This window comes from Schistocerca americana, chromosome 2, assembly GCF_021461395.2.
Source record: "Schistocerca americana isolate TAMUIC-IGC-003095 chromosome 2, iqSchAmer2.1, whole genome shotgun sequence".
NCBI classification, from domain to species: Eukaryota; Metazoa; Arthropoda; class Insecta; order Orthoptera; family Acrididae; genus Schistocerca; species Schistocerca americana.
The window spans coordinates 871,046,580-871,064,637 of NC_060120.1; the positions used below are offsets into that span (position 1 = coordinate 871,046,580).

The 18,058-nt window shown below is 42.2% G+C and overlaps 1 protein-coding gene across 1 annotated transcript in view; it reads left to right on the plus strand.

Annotated features, from left to right (window-relative positions):
- Positions 1-1,950: 1,950 nt before the first annotated feature.
- Positions 1,951-18,058, plus strand: part of LOC124594500 — a 167,396-nt gene continuing 151,288 nt past the window's right edge. The window contains exon 1 of the mRNA XM_047132874.1: positions 1,951-1,978. The gene's annotated coding sequence lies outside the window, so the exon portion shown is untranslated. The remainder of the gene's footprint in view (positions 1,979-18,058) is intronic.

Consider the following 18,058-nt stretch of genomic DNA (forward strand, 5'->3'; position numbering starts at 1 on the left):
TCCTTATCCACTCTATTCATCAGACGTGTTCCCAACTAACGACCTTTTGTTCCGCAACTTGAAACTTTGGCTTGCTGGGAAAAAATTTTCCTCAAATGACGAACTGATGGTTGCAACGAGTATTTTGCAGATTTTGACAGAATCCGTTTCTTTCGACGGGATGAAAAAGCTAGAGGATCGCTGGACTAGGTCTATATCTCTCAAAGGAGACTCTATCGAGAAGGAAGGTGAGCCATTTACGAAACGATCATTTTTCCTGCTTTTTACGAGACTTATTTAACCAACCTCGGATACATATGCTGTTTTACTGATAAGATAAGCACAGTTAGTAGTGATTTGTATCCCTCCACGTATATGTTAAGCTATGACAATGCTCAAAAACTGATTGTTATGTCGACGGAAAATAAATGAATGTTATTGTTGTCGTCCTCAGTTCAACGACTAGTTTGATGCAGCTCTCCATGCTACCCTGTCCCGTGCAAGCCTCTTCATCTCCGAGTAACTACTGTAGTCTACATCCTTCTAAATCTGCTAAGTGTACTCTTGCTCTCCCTCTAGGATTTTTACCATCCACGCTTCCCTCCACTACTAAACTGGTGATCCCTTGATGTCTCAGAACGTGTCCTACCAACCGATCTCTTTTTCTAGTCAAGTTGTGCCACAAACTCCTCTTCTCCCCAATCCTGTTCAGTACCTCCTTATTATTTACGTGATCTACCAATCTAATCTTCAGCTTTCTTCTGTAGCACCACATTTCGAAAGCTTCTATTCTCTTCTTGTCCAAACTATTTATCGTCCATGTTTCACTTCCATACGTGGCTACACTCCATACAAATATTTTCAGAAATGATTTCCTGACACTTAAATCTATACTCGATGTTAACAAATTCCTCTTATTCAGAAACGCTTTCCTTGCCATTGCCAGTCTACATTTTATATCCTCTCTATTTCGACCATCATCAGTTATTTTGCTCCCCAAATAACAAACTTCCTTTACTACTTTAAGTGTCTAATTCCCTCAGCATCATCCGAGTTAACTCGACTAAATTCCATTATCCTCGTTTTGCTTTTGTTGATGTTCATCTTATATCCTCCTTTCAAGACACTTTCCATTGCGTTTAGCTGCTTTTCCAGGTCCTTTGCTGTCTCTGACAGAATTACAATGTCATCGGCCAACTTCAATGTTTTTATTTCTTCTCCATGGATTTTAATTCCTACTCCAAATTTTTCTTTTATTTCCTTTACTGCTTGCTCAATATACATATTGAATAACATCGGGGATAGGCTTCAACCACCTCTCACACCGCTCTTAACCACTGTTTCCCTTTCATGCGCCTCGACTCTTATAACTGCCATCTGGTTCCTGCAAAAATTGAACATAGGCTTTCGCTCCCTGTATTTTACCTCTACCGCCTTCAGAATTTGAAAGAGAGTATTCCAGTCAACATTGTCAAAAGCTTTCTCTAAGTCTACAAATGCTATAAACGTATGTTTGCTTTTCCTTAACCTATGTTCTAAGATAAGTCAGTGTTGCCTCGCGTATTCCAACACTTCTACGGAATCCAAAGTGTAGACTACTGCGAGGTTTTCCATGAACAAAGGAACAAAATAAAGGAATATAGTCACCACTAAGCAGTCGAATAGCATGTTTCAGTAGTGGGGGAAGGCTTGTGGCGTCATTAAGTACAACCTTCATTAACTTGTAGCACCATGGTAGAAACTGGTGGCACCGGTGTCTCGGTAGTATCTTGCCACGAACGTTGATGAACGTGGCTCCAGGACGTCTCGTTGCCTGGGCCATACTACCTCCCATGCGTGGACTAACTGATGACTTCCGGTTGTCGAACTGAGTGAATGCGTCATGCACTTGGCAGCGATTGGCGAACACCGCCGGCGGAGACGAACGCCTTATCGCCTTCACTTGAGATAGCGGGCAGTCGTCAAGGATCCTCCAGTCGGCGTGGACCGTCTTTAGCAGGTACTGTCCGCTACGAGCTCACTTTCTTATGAACGAATCTCGTACCACTCCCGAAATTTGCTTAAAGACGTTTACGAAGGAGCTAAGTCTGTCCCTACTCGCAGACTGCGTTTCGTTTTGTTTGCTTTAGATTAAGTATGACACAAGGTGAGTGGCGTCATGAGATAAAGACTGAGTTGCCGGTTCGAGGTTAGGCGGCGTGTTTGCTCTTCTCATTGCGTAACAGCGAGATCCGCGTAGTTGACGGACCACACGGTCAGTGCTTACTACCGTCTCATTCGCGGGCGCCTACCATAGAAGACGCTGTCAGATCAGAGCCAGAAACTGCTTCGCTTCTTATGAATATTTTCACACAAAATTATTTTTGTCACTTATGTTTGTGACACAAGAAACAATGTGTGAAAACAAGTTTTGCGAGACACAAATTTGCTGTGTATTCAGCAGCAAAATTTTTTCGGCATTATCGTGAATGGGGATTACACAATGTATCATTTTATTCGCATTCAAAAGCTCATATGGAAATCATTTTTTTCTGTCGTCAAGCCTTCCTCTACTCAAAGTTCAGTTGTGGAACAGCAATGCCTTTTTCATTCTTCTTTCGTCTATTCCCGCCGAGTGGACGATCCTTTTCCCATATTTTATTATTAGACATTGAGTGTGAACGTTTTTAAAATGCCACATTCAGTTACAAAAAAGCACAAATATACAGAGTGTATCAAAAAGAATCATCCGATTTAAAACAAGTCACGACTATTATGTTATTTGAGATACGTGCGTGCACAACGTACTGTTGGAAAGAGCAAACTCTCGAGCTTTACATGGTTCCCGCTAGGTAGAAGAAACATGAGCCCACTTCAGATATAGTAAAAATTAGTCGGGACAGCAAAAAGCTTTTGTGTTCTACGTTTTGCCCAGTGCAGATCAGTAACAACTTTTCAGCGTCACCTTTGTACTAGGTATGGTGTGGACCCTCCTACAGCGCGGATCATTAGACGATGGCATGAACAATTCCGGAAACAGGTTACTTGTGTGAAGCATAATCGCCGGACCGTCCCCGCGTGTTAGGCAGACGTCGAACGCATCCGCCATTGTTTCCCAATGAGTCCGCAGAAATCTGTTCGCCGTGCCGCTCGACAGCTCAACGTGCCCCCTCCCCCTGATATCCATCTGGCGTATGTTGCAGTGATGTTTACACATGAGACCAGACAAAATTCAGCTACTACAAGCTCTTCGTGAAGGTGACAAACAACAATGTGTGGATGTTTCCAGAATGAATTTTCACTCGGCAGTAGAGTGCGCGCTGATGCGAAACATCCCCCAGGCTGTGGCAAGCCATGTCTCCACCATATTAGTTCTTCCAGAAGTGCTAGTTCTGCAGCATCGCGGGAGAGCTTCTGTGAAGCTTGGAAGGTGGGAGACGAGGTATTGGCGGAAATAAAGTTGTGAGGAAGCGGCATGAGTTGGGCTTGGGTAGCTCAGATGGTAGAGCGCTTGCCCGCTAAAGGCAAAGGTTCAGAGTTCAAGTCACGGGCGGGCACACAATTTTAAACTGTCAGGAAGTTTAACAACGTGTGGAGTTTTGTAATTTCGTTCTTGGTAAGATGTAGGATAACAGTTTTCTTTCACGCTTGGTGTTTAGTGTTGAGGCAACATTCCGTTTAAATGGAAAGGTGAACGGTCATAATGTGAAAATATGGGGTACGGAATAAGCACATGAAGTTGCACAACATGAGGGGAACTCTCCAAAATTTAATGTGTTTTGTGCAGTTTCACGGGAAAATGTGTATGGTCCATTTTTATTTGCCGGGAGCACTGTTACAGGAAGCACATAGCTCGACATGCTTGGGGACTTCCTTTTCCCACAGTTCAGGACTGATTCGAATGACTTCACTTACCCATAGGATGGAGCACCGCCATACTGGCATCTGGAAGTGCGGAAATTTTTAGAACAAAGGATTACTCAACGATGGATCTGTCGCACTCGATCAAATGACTCAGCCTCACAATACTGGTCTCAAAGCTCAGCGGACGTGACTGTATGTGACTATTTCTTGTGGGGGGGTTTATAAAAGACTCTGTTTACGTGCCTCCATTACCAGCAAAAATGAATGAACTGAGACATCGCTTAACAGCAGCTGTGGAAGCTGTAACTCAAAACATGTTCGCTGCAGTGTGGAACCAATTTGAATACCGCATTGACATATGCCGTTCATCTCAAGGAGGGCGTATTGAACACCTATGAAAAGGTATGAAAAAAAACTTTTTGAGTTTTCCGTTCATCGAAAACCGAAATTTATTGCACATGTTTATTAGTTTCACAGATATAGACTTGCCAAACCGGATGATTCCTTTTAATGCACCCTATATTATACGGATATTTTATTTCTGTATTTAATATGGCGCTATGCTTTCGGAGACACAACTCATAGTTAGACGACGTTGAGAAATCATAAATAAATGAAAATCCAAAGTTTACAGTCAAAACTTCAAGATTTCAGTGATGTGAGTGCAGTTGAGCTAATTCAGGTTTCACCTCTGGTGCATGTGAGTTTGCTAATCGACGGAAGATGAAGAGTTACTGACTACTTCAAACGTTGTTACTAAATAGTGGTTATGTGGCAAACATTTTCTTTCCTTATCCGTTTGTCTCCTCTACTGATGATGCTGAATGCTGGTGGAATACTTCCTGGTGAGGTCGATTGTAATTCAAACTCTTTGAAGATTTAATATTTCTAGCAACTCTCCATCCTTTCGCTTCACAATGAATTCTATGCTTTGTTGTGTCACTGAGATCGTAAAACATCAAATACGGTACGCAATCTTCACCGATGTTAACGTATGTTTGCCTTACACTGAATGCACAATTTACTTTTAGCCACCATTTTTTATTAATGTTCCTCCCAACCTAATATACGCTTGCTATAACATCTAGTTTCATATTTTGTGACCAAGATTTATTCTATTGGCATGGATTACGTGTCACTTTACTGGCTAGCAGATTTTTTTTAAATTCTTTCTGGGAACTAAATTTCTCTTTCTATCTACGAAAATTTTTCCTCACCTCCCCTAAGGAATATCATTCACATGTTCCCTGTTCTTATGGCTTATTAGTTGGTTCATCTCAATATTCATATCTATTAACCAATAATGCATGACTAAATGTTAGGTCATGCCAGGCAATAAACATCCATCTACAATTTTGATAAACTTTCTTTAGGATGTTCATTGCATGATTCTAATTAAATGGCACAGAAAACCCTCGGTCAGTTTATACATAGCATAAATTTTCTTTTCCTACCTTGTCTTAAGAGTATTAGTTAAATCAAAACTATACACGATGTACCATTTGTTTCGCATTTATTTCAGGTATAACTGTCATATTCTGATATAATTAAATTCTCCGTGAGGCATATGAGTTTCAAATTTATCTACGAAAACGTTAGAAACCGAAGAAATTAATTAAAATTTATACCACCGCACCTGTGTTACGTATACAGCAGCGGTGGTGCAATGGCTTGCATACCTGCTGAGTAAGCACGGAGATTTGGGTTCAAGTCCTGGGTGTGACACAAATTTAAATCTATTTCTTCCTCTTCCAACATAACTATCATATAGACCATCACATTTTCTACTTTTTGTTCCAATTCTGTTTCTTCGTACCACAAACTTTCACATGCCTCTCTGGTATAACAGTTTTCGTTCCTCTTCTAAGATGAACAGTTTTTTTCTCAGCTGTTGTTCCTTTGGCTATAATCAGTCCTCTTCTTGTTGTTGTTTTGGTCTTCAGTCCAGAGACTGGTTTGATGCAGCTCTCCATGCTACTCTATCCCGTGCAAGGTTCTTCATCTCCAAGTCCCTACTGCAACCTACATCCTTCTGAATCGGTTTAGTGTAATCATCTCCTGGTCACCTTCTATGATTTTTTACCCTCCACGCTGAACTCCAATACTAAATTGGCCATTTCTTGATGCCTCAGAAAGTGCCCTACCAACCGATCCCTTCTTCTAATCAAGTTGTGCCACAGATTTCTCTTCTCCCCAATTCTATTCAATGCCTCCTCATTAGTTATGTGATCTAGCCATCTAATTTTCAGCATTCTTCTTTAGCACGACAATTCAAAAGCTTCTATTCTCTTCTTGTCTAAACTACTTATCGTCCACGTTTCACTTCCATACATTGCTACACTCCATACAAATACTTTCAGAAACGACTTCCTGACACTTAAATCTATACTCAATGTTAACAAATTTCTCTTCTTCAGAAACGCTTTCCTCGCCATTGCCAATCTACATTTTATATCCTCTCTACTTCGACCATCATCAGTTACTTTGCTCCCCAAATAACAAAACGCCTTTACTACTTTAAGCGTCTCAATTCCTAATCTAATTCTCACAGCATCACCCGATTTAATTCGACTACATTCCATTATTCTCGTTTTGCTTTTGTTGATGTTGATCTTATGTCCACCTTTCAAGACACTGTCCATTCCTTTCAGCTGCTCTTCCTGGTCCTTTGCCGTTTCTGACAGAATTACAATGTTATCGGCGAACCTCAAAGTTTTTATTTCATCTCCATGGATTTTAATTCCAACTCCGAATTTTTCTTTTGTTTCCTTTACTGCTTGCTCAATATACAGATTGAATAACATTGGGGAGAGACTACAACCCTGTCTCACTCCCTTCCCAACCGCTGCTTCCCTTTCATGTCCCTCGACTCTTATGACTGCCATCTGGTTTCTGTAAATATTGTAAATAGCCTTTCGCTCCCTGTATTTTACCCCTGTCACCTTCGGAATTTGAAAGAGAGTATTCCAGTCAATGTTGTCAAAAGCTTTCTCTAAGTCTACAAATGCTAGAAACGTAGGTTTGACTTTCCTTAATCTATTTCTAAGATAAGTCATAGGGTCAGTATTGCCTCACGTGTTCCAACATTTCTACGGAATCCAAACTGATCTTCCCCGAGGTCGGCTTCTACCAGTTTTTCCATTCGTCTGTATTGAATTCGTGTTAGTATTTTGCAACCATGGCTTCTTAAACTGATAGTTCGGTAATTTTCACATCTGTCAACACCTGCTTTCTTTGGGATTGGAATTACTATATTCTTCTTGAAGTCTGAGGGTATTTCGCTCACCAGATGGTAGAGCTTTGCTAGGCCTGGCTCTCCCAAGGCTGTCAGTAGTTCTAATGGAATGTTTTCTACTCCCGGGGCCTTGATTCGACTTAGGTCTTTCAGTGCTCTGTCAAACTCTTCACGCAGTATCAAATCTCCCATTTCACCTTCATCTACATCCTCTTCCATTTCTATAATATTGTTCTGAAGAACATCGCCCTTGTATAGACCCTCTATATACTCCTTCCACCTTTCTGCTTTCTCTTCTTTGCTTAGAACTTGTTTTCCATCTGAGCTCTTGATATTCATACAAGTGGTTCTCATTTCTTCAAAGGTCTCTTTAATTTGCCTGTAGGCAGTATCTATCTTACCCCTAGTGATATGTGCCTCTACATCCTTACATTTGTCCTGTAGCCGTCCATGCTTAGCCATTTTGCACTTCCTGTTTTTTTTATTCTCCTGATAACAATGTTCCCCTGAGTAGTCCCCGCCCGGAGATCCGAATGGGGGACTATTTTACCTCCGGAATATTTTATCCAAGACGACGCCATCATTATTTAACCATACAGTAAAGCTGCAGGCCCTCGGTAAAAATTACGGCTGTACTTTCCCCTTGCTTTCAGCCGTTCGCAGTACCAGCACAGCAAGGCCGTTTTGGTTAGTGTTACAAGGCCAGATCAGTCAATCACCCAGACTGTTGCCCCTGCAACTACTGCAAAGGCTGCTGCCCCTCTTCAGGAACCACACGTTTGCCTGTCCTTTCAACAGATACCCCTCCGTTGTGGTTGCACCTACGGTACCGCTATCTTTATAGCTGAGGCACGCAAGCCTCCCCACCAACGGTAAGGTCCATGGTTCATGAGGGGGGGGGGGGGCATCAGTCCACTTGCCCAACACGAAAAGTATAATTATATACAGTGTGTTTCACGATGAAACGAACATATCATAAAAAGCAGCTCACAGATCATTCGAAAGTATGTTATAAACATCGATGTGTTTTCAGTTGTTGATTAGATACAGTCATACAAAACTGTTACGAATGGAATCGTTTTAAGTAATACCGAATTAAGAAATCTTTTCTTTTGTGTTTCACAGTTAATATCTCTTTATAGTTTCTGTTCGAAGATTCCACTAACAACTTCAGTACATTGCGTAGCTCACTAAACCAGTGTTTTGTTAATTCCCCGGGGCCTATAATAATGGTTAGCATCATAATACCTACCTACATATGGTGTATTTGTCGTAAGTATAGACACGAGTTCTACAAGGAAAATGACTCTAATACACAAAAAGGAACATTACAAATGACTTACTCTAATTTATTATCAACAATGCCCCACTGTCTAATAGTTTTAAATAGTTGTATCTAATACACATTGAAGAATGTAGTATATGTTTATACAGCATATTCTTTTCAAAATGGCCTGTACCATTGTACGAGTATGGCTGTCGTTCTTTCCACTGATTACCATTCAAATCAACGTGTGTACGAACCACAATCCATGTTGTCTTTTGGCTCTACCAGCGAAGTTACAATTAAGTGCGCAAATACTTCTCTAGCACTGGAAGCAGAACAGAATAAAGCGAATCATGGTCCATGTTTGTCTCTGTTTTTGGAGTGTCTCGCAGAGACATAAATGCGCTCTTTTTTGTCTATGGATAACACTTCATCGCTTCATATATCTGCTATGATAATACCCAAAAACCATTGCGAAAGAGTTTCTTGCTTTCGTCATTATGATTCGGTGTACGTCACTGTCTTGGAGTAGGGAGTAAAAGTTGCGATATGCGAATTACACAAAACTGATAGAGCGCGAAAGATTCGAAGAATTGCTACAGATCTGTGTTATCAGCAACGGTGTCAAGAGACGTGCTATTCATCGGCCCCTTATCGTCGACGAGGAAGATACAAAAGGCCTTCGACACAACCACGAGTGAAAGTTGAATGGAAAGCTTTGCTTTTTACAGTTACTCCTCATTCTCAAGTATGAGATGCACAACGCTATTAAAAGCATGAAACGTGAAGTTTTTCCATAAGGACCTAGTTTTGAAGATTTTGATGTATGCTCACGCTTGCAGAATTATAATACGGTAACGGATATGTTTCAAACGGAAAAACTCCAATTTTAACAATATGTCAGCAGTAAGTCAGAATGGACGCGTAAATGAGTAAATATGAAATAATGATTTGTAGGAATAGTTCTGCAAGGTTCGCAGGAGAGCTTCTGTAAAGTTTGGAAGGTAGGAGACGAGATACTGGCAGAAGTAAAGCTGTGAGGACCGGGCGTGAGTCGTGCTTCGGTAGCTCAGATGGTGGAGCACTTGCCCGCGAAAGGCAAAGGTCCCGAGTTCGAGTCTCGGTCGGGCACACAGTTTTAATCTGCCAGGAAGTTTCATATCAGCGCACACTCCGCTGCAGAATGAAAATCTCATTTTGGATTTTTAGGAAGTTTGTAAGGCCAGTTCAGATCCATGCCATGGGTTCCAGTCGGGACTGGTCCTGTCTAGCCGAGCCATATCGTCTGACACCATGTTTCCGAAATAAGCTGTTGTATGCAGCCACTAGAGCTTGCAATACGGGACGTCGCCTATTTCTTCTTCCATCACTGGCACAGGTCTCATCGCTTCTTTCTGTAGGAAAATTTGTCCGAGTGTTTTTGTCGTATTGGCTAACGGTTGCTGAACTGATTAAAAAACAAAATAGGTGTACTATCACCCAACGTATGAAGAACCTGAATTAAAGAGGAAAGATTATACACACATCAAAAAAGTTTTGCAGAAAATTGGAATAGAGATCCACACAAACATCATTTACGCTCTTTTTATTGCTCATGCCACCCACACATTGCATGTTGTACCGCCAAACAGCGAGACCTTGAGAGGTGGTCGTCCAGATTGCTGTACACACCGGTACCTGTAATACCCAGTAGCACATCCTCTTACATTTGAGCATGCCTGTATTCGTCGTGGCATACTATCCACAAGTTCATCAAGGCATGTTGGTCCAGATTGTCCCACTCCACGATGGTGATTCGATGTAGATCCCTCAGAGTGGCTGGTGGGACACGTCGTCCATAAACAGCCCTTTTCAATCTACCTCAGGCGTGTTCGATAGGGTTCATGTCTGGATAACATGCTGACCACTATAGTTGTGCGATGTCGTTGGCGAGAAGACAAATACCTCGCCAATATGCTGCTGATGTGGCTGCACTATCGGTCGGAGGATGGCATTCACGTATCGTACAGTCGTTACGGCGCCTTCCATGGCCACCAGCGGCGTACGTCGGCCCCCCCCATAATGCCACCCCAAAACAGCAGGGAACCTCCACCTTGCTGCACTAGCTGGACAGTGTGTCTAAGGCGTTCAGACTGTTCGGGTTGCCTGCAAACACCTCTCCGACGACTGTCTGGTGGAAGGCATATGCGACACTCGTCGGTGAAGAGAACGTGATGCCAATACTGAGCGGTCCATTCGACATGTTGTTGAGCTCATCGGTACCGCGCTGCATGGTGTCGTGGTTGCAAAGATAGACCTCGCCATGGACGTAGGAAGTCAAGTTCCACATCATGCATCCTACTGCGAACGGTTTGAGTCGTAACACGACGTCCTGTGGCTGCACCAAAAGCGTTATTCGACATGATTGCGTTGCTGTCAGGTTTCCTCCGAGCCATAATTCTTAGGTAGTGGTAATCCACTGCAGTAGTAGCCGTTGGGCGGCCTGAGCGAGGCATGTCATCGACAGTTACTGTCTCTCTGTATCTCCTCCATGTCCTAACAACATCGCTTTGGTTCACTCCGAGACGCTTCCCTTATTGAGAACACTTCCTGGCACAAAGTAACGCGGACGCGATCGAACCACAGTATTGACCGTCTAGGCATGATAGAACTACAGACATCACGAGGCGTGGAATGACTGGAACTGATCGGCCGTCGAACCCTCTCCGTCTAATAGGCGCTGCTCATGCATGGTTGTTTACGTCTTTGGGTGGGTTTAGCGATATCTCTGAGCAGTGAAAGGGACTTTGTCTGTGACACAATACCCACAGTCAACGTCTGTCTTCAGGAGTTCTGGGAACCGGGGTGATGCAAAACTTTTTTGAGGTGTGTGCTAAAAATACACACAATCCACAACTGGAAGGCAAAATACTTGGGGACAGTGTTACCTGCTCACTTGATTATTTTACAGAAATTCAGAGACAAATAACGTATTGCTAACCTGAAGGCGCCAGTAGCAACCATTTTAAGATGCCGACAGACCGAAGTGGCGCAGTGGTAAGACAATTGGACTCCCATTCGGGACGACCGCAGTTCGATATCACGTATGATCATGCAGAAGTGCGTTTCATGTTTGGTCACCTTAAACAGTCTATAGTAAATGCTCGGATGGTTCCTTTAAAGAAGACGCAGCCCATGTCTTTTCCCCCTCTTTCCCCAATTTGAGCTCGTGTACAGAATGTTTAATCGTAATCTGCTTTCATTTGTGCGGCTTCGTACCTCAGTCAGTATAAATGGAACCCTTATGGGTCACATTGTTCTTCTTCGGTTTGTCTGTCTGTCTGTTAAGTTCCATTTTTCCGAGGAATGGGTAGAGGTACTAAGTAGAATGTCGTGATGTTAGGAAGAACTCCGCTCACAGTTCGTAAAATTATTGTTTTTTAAAACACGACTGGTTTCGCGGCTTCAATTCACATCGTCAGGTGATCAATGTTAAAAGATCATAGGCATACCCATCTTCAGAGAATATCGTCAATATTATGGCGAGCGGAAGGTAAAGAAGAAGTGCCCCACTCTTTAAAATTTGCTTGCATCAGTATGACAGCATGGCAGCTATCTGACTAGGCGCGATGGGTGTGCCTATGATCTTTATAGTAAATTCTGGGATGGTTCCTTTCTTTTCCCTCCTCACCTGATAACGCGGCTTAAAGCCGCGAAACCGGTCGTGTTTTAACAAACAACAACTTTACCTGCTGTGAGCGGAGTTCTTCCTGACAGCATGCCTTTCAACAGCTGCGGTTGCCCGGTATATAAAATACTTAGGAAGTAGAAAGCTGTGTCAAATACTAGGGTCAACGGCCCCTTGCCTGTATGAATAATTTAAGCTTCTGAGACAATGCAATCAAAAGATACGACACTCTATGTGAGTATTTTGATACTCGAAACCTCACTCACCTGTTCATCCAGCGGTCAGAGGGTTGGCTGACCTCTGTAATAAAAAAAAAGGAGTTAAAAAATCAGCGATGAACAGAAACGGGTGTCGTATGACGCCCGCCCAGCAACCTTTCGCGCTCCAGTATCTTTTCTGTACACTGATTTACTTGTATGTACTAAAATATGTTGTTGCGAACAAATGAGATGAATCATTATTGTACTGGAACTGGCTTCTTATTAAATGAACAGTTTTGTTACTGTAACTCAATAGAATGCACAACATATCCATTTCTGCTACAACTGTCGCAAAAACGTTCTGAAATTATTTCTGTTATCAAAGTAATGAAGTTACCGTATGCAATGCTTAAAGAACCTCAAAACTAGCAGTGGATTTTTCGTCAACATTAATTATTAATCAGTATCACGGCTAACAAAAAAATGGTTCAAATGGCTCTGAGCACTATGGGACTTAACTTCTGAGGTCATCAGTCCCCTACAACTTAGAACTACTTAAACCTAACTAACCTAAGGACATCACACACGTCCATGCCCGAGGCAGGATTCGAACCTGCGCCCGCAGTGGTCGCGCGGTTCCAGACTGTAGCGCCTAGGAGCGCTCGGCCACCCAGGCCGGCCACGGCTAACACTAGAGCATGAGACTATCATTATTAACCAGAAAGTGATTTTTCTATAACTTTTACCAGTCCAGAGTTTTTGCATAGCAAGATTTCCTTTTCAAACATGAAAGTATTTTAACTTCGACACTGTCAAAGTTTACAATATTAGCAGCCCGCGTCCGCCTGTGAAATACAACGTAAAATCTGCTACTTTGTACTCCGATCTCGAACTGCTGTAAGAAATAATTTTAAATTCACTTTTTACCTGACTGCTTATTGCCTTATGATTGCCCTTATTACCAGATTTGAATCTGCCGCGGCGGCGGCTCGTTCCGCCGTGTCGCAGCTCTGCACTTAAAAAGCTGAACATGTCTTAAATAAAGGTAAAATACCAGGCAAGCTTTCTAATAATATCATGCGAGTTCTGATTAAATAACTATATTTAAAACTCGAATAATAACAAGTTCGCACGCCTTTCTTTATAATCAGCGTCTAATGGCGTCCTACGTCAATCTTGACAAATGAAAGCTACCTATGCGTTGAGCATAGTGTCACAGGTTCCTCCTCTCTATGTGACTCCAAGAAGACGACAACGACATTATTATTCTTACACTACTACTTATACAATGGCTGATTATCATGAAATCTCTGAGTTCTTCTTTACTAATTCTTTTCTGTGGCGGTTTCAGAACTCGCGGAGACAGATATTATTTCACAAATCTAGTATGTAGTCCTTTACAAATATAAAATATAACATAATTGTCACCATTCTATTATTATTCAGAGTCCACAGACTTAATCAGTGCCTATATATAAATAAAATTGTGATTGCATAGTTATAAAGCATGTTTTACCAGGAAACGTTATAAACCATACCTAATGCCATGAAGAAAAAAGAAAAAAAGAAACGGGCAAAGCCTGTGCCTCGAACCAAAATGTCACTGGATCGAATCCTGGTTGAAGCATGTAGTTTTCTGTCTTCGTTCTAACCAAGTCTTCACCTCTGAAAGATGTAAGGAGTCGCTAGAAACAATACATGGTTCGGATTCCACATTAAACAGTGCGTTCTCACTTGGATAAATGGGGTAGTTCTACGAACGAACGTGTTACCAAAGTGGTGTTCAACAGTAAGACTTGCACCACGCCGTTGAGCCACACTAAATTCTTATTATTATCACCTATACACATAATTAAGTTTGTGCAGGACCCTCAGAGTGCAAGCACTACTTACAATTGTGCGGTTTTTTCATTCTGAAGATGTGGAGCGGTTATCTCTAGCGTGTGACTTACACGTTATTTGCTGGTAAACTAGAGAATTTAATATTCAACACATTTGTCGGTAAAGCCTGAAGATTTTTAGTGCAATACGGAGACTGGAGGTGACCTGTTCTGCACTGACGGTCCAGCAGCATGACAAAATCTTACAGATTTCAAATTTTCCGTCCACCTTTTCTAAATTTCGGCAGCGTCATAGGCGTAGCAGAAATGCGATCCGTTTTTTCAGGTTTTTTTTCTTTACCTGTCTTATGCTGTTCAGCTTGCTAACCCGACTGCGCTTCAGAACAATATTTCGCAGTACTATGTTCTGTCATTACGACATGTTTGTCTTCTTTCTATTCTGGGTGTAACATTGTTCCACTTGCACTGAGCGGCCCATTTCTGCTTCGAGGCAGTACTTTAGTAAAGTTAACTGCATCTCTCGCTTTCGTTAGCAATGTGTTCTGTCGAAACCTTTGCTCGGTTACATAGTCCGCTAACTTTTTCAGTGTTAGTTAACGCTGTTTGTTTTCTGTATCTCGTCTGACCTACGGGAACATAGGTTATCGTACAGCTCCTACAGCTGTTTTGTTACTTTGAATGTTTCGCAGTCATTCACCACTTCATCCACCTTTGGTAACGACTATTATAACGAAAAATGCCAAACAGCTACGAAGTAAAGCAACTATTTTAAGCAGAAGTTTTTCTTACAACTGTCTGAACTGAAGCAAGGCAAAACCATACAACCTCCATATTTACGAGGTGCATTCAAGTTCTAAGGCCTCCGATTTTTTTTTCTAATTAACTACTAACCCGAAATCGATGAAACTGGCGTTACTTCTCGACGTAATCGCCCTGCAGACGTGCACATTATTCACAACGCTGACGCCATGATTCCATGGCAGCGGCGAAGGCTTCTTTAGGAGTCTGTTTTGACCACTGGGAAATCGCTGAGGCAATAGCAGCACGGCTGGTGAATGTGCGGCCACGGAGAGTGTCTTTCATTGTTGGAAAAAGCCAAAAGTCACTAGGAGCCAGGTCAGGTGAGTAGGGAGCATGAGGAATCACTTCAAATTTGTTATCACGAAGAAACTGTTGCGTAACGTTAGCTCGATGTGCGTGTGCGTTGTCTTGGTGAAACAGCCCACGCGCAGCCCTTCACGGACGTTTTTGTTGCAGTGTAGGAAGGAATTTGTTCTTCAAAATATTTTCGTAGGATGCACCTGTTACCGTAGTGCGCTTTGGAACGCAATGGGTAAGGATTACGCCCTCGCTGTCCCAGAACATGGACACCATCATTTTTTCAGCACTGGCGGTTACCCGAAATATTTTTGGTGGCGGTGAATCTGTGTGCTTCCATTGAGCTGACTGGCGCTTTGTTTCCGGGTTGAAAAATGGCATCCACGTCTCATCCATTGTCACAACCGACGAAAAGAAAGTCCCATTCATGCTGTCGTTGCGCGTCAACATTGCTCGGCAACATGCCACACGGGCAGTCGTGTGGTCGTCCGTCAGCATTCGTGGCACCCACCTGCATGACACTTTTCGCATTTTCAGGTCGTCATGCAGGATCGTGTGCACAGAACCCACAGAAATGCCAACTCTGGAGGCGATCTGTTCAACAGTCATTCGGCGATCGCCCAAAACAATTCTCTCCACTTTCTCGATCATGTCGTCAGACCGGCTTGTGCGAGCCCGAGGTTGTTTCCCGGTTTGTTGTCACACGATGTTCTGCCTTCATTAAACTGTCGCACCCACGAACGCACTTTCGACACATCCACAACTCCGTCACCACATGTCTCCTTCAGCTGTCGATAAATTTCAATTGGTTTCACACCACGCAAATTCAGGAAACGAATGATTGCACGCTGTTCAAGTAAGGAAAACGTCGCTAATTTAAGTATTTAAAACAGTTTTCATTCTCGCCGCTGGCGGTAAAATTCCATCTGCCGTACGGTGCTGCCATCTCTGGGACGTATTGACAATGAACGCGGCTTCATTTTAAAACAATGCGCATGTTTCTATCTCTTTCCAGTCCGGAGAAAAAAAATCGGAGGTCTTAGAACTTGAACGCACCTCGTAAACATTGTGCGTTTCAGACAAACCATAGGATTCAGGCTGCTATGCTTTTACATCGTTTTACGAAGTCTTTACCTTAAATTTCTGTTGTTGTCGCATCAGTGCTATTTAAAATGCCATTCCTCCATTGATTTAATAAGCACTTACAGTTTTCCTCACAATGAGCTATCTCTCTAATGGAGTTATTTCCATAAATGAGTGTTAGATTTAAGCTACTTGAATGTCTTTTGAGCCTTATCATCTATAGTAGGGGAGACGACCATTCTGCTTTAAGTCTCAGCTGCTAGTTGCTAGCATCTCAAAATCTTCCTGATGCCAATTGTTTCCATCTACTTTTTCTTAACTTCCGTAAATTTAAACGCATTCTGGAAAAGTACTGAATTACTGCTCCACGTGTCTGAATAAAGTAACTTGCGTTCTTAAAACTTAAAAATAATATAGCTCCAGCTATGCACATATTGTATGCCAAGCATGACTATAACACAATATGGAGCTTCATTTTTCATCATGCTTGTATATGTTATAGTGGAAGTGGAAGATTAGAGAGGGTAAAACTCCCCTAGTGGATGTACACCATCACTAAAATGATCAGTGAGAGCTTACCATAAACTGCAAAAAATACATCCACTAGTGAAAGTGAACCATCGCTGTACTCGGCTAGGGAAAGTGTACAGTAGCATATTATCCATTAGTAAAGTTGTACCATCGCTGCTTCCGGGTTATTTATGGTGTGTCCAATAATGCTACCACCCATCAGCATGAATGTGCTTGTCGTCAACTCGTTTTTGTTATGTTATACAGCAGTGCAGTTATGGTTGACAGTAGTGCAGTTACAGTTTACAGTAGTGCAGGTATGGTTGAATCAGTGAAGTTCTACGAACATCTTATAGTGGAACGGGGAAATCTCAGTCATAATTCTGTCTTAATGGACAGAGAAAAGTATGAGTCACTTACCAGAAAGGCTATATCCCTAAAATATGCCGGCCGTAGTGGCCGAGCGGTTCTAGGCGCTTCAGTCTGGGACCGCGCGACCGCTACGTCGCAGGTTCGAATCCTGCCTCGGACATGGATGTGTGTGATGTCCTTAGGTTAGTTAGGTTTAAGTAGTTCTAAGTTCTAGGGGATTGATGACCTCAGATGTTAAGTCCCATAGTGCTCAGAGCCATTTGAACCATTTGAACTAAAATCTGGACGAAAGAGGGACGGCAACGACTACAAGTTTATGAAGAGATATGAAGTGCTGGAAGTGAATGGCGTAATCAAATTAATGCAACCTGTAACTGAAGAAAATAAGATTAAATACTATGTTTATGATGAAGAACTGTATGATATTCTCCATGATGCTCTTGTAATGACTGACCACGGTAGGCGTGACCGAATGATGAAATGCTTGAAGTCAAAGTTCTGTAATATGGCATGCAGAGATGTCGAAATCTATCTTAGTTTGTGTGAGCCTTGTTTACAAAAGTAGAAAGGTCAGGAAAATGGAACAGTAGTGAACCCAATGTTGTTCAAGGAGCTTAATTCCAGATGTCATCGACTTCCAATCGCAACCAGATGGAGATTACAAATTCGTATTGGTTTATCAGGACCATCTCACTAAATTCGTTGCTCTCAGGCCACTGAAGTCCGAAACAGCTGAAGAGGTATGCGAAAACATTATTGACATTTTTACGTTGTTAGGCGCTTCCTCAGTATTGCAGTCTGTCAATGGTAGAGAGTTCGTTAGCAAAATAATGAGTAGCTTAATTGAACTATGGCCCAATTTTAAGATTATCCACGGTAAGCCTAGACACAGTCAGATCCAAGGCAGCTTAGAGCGAGCAAATCAAGACATAAAAAATATGCTAACTATATGCATGCAGAAGC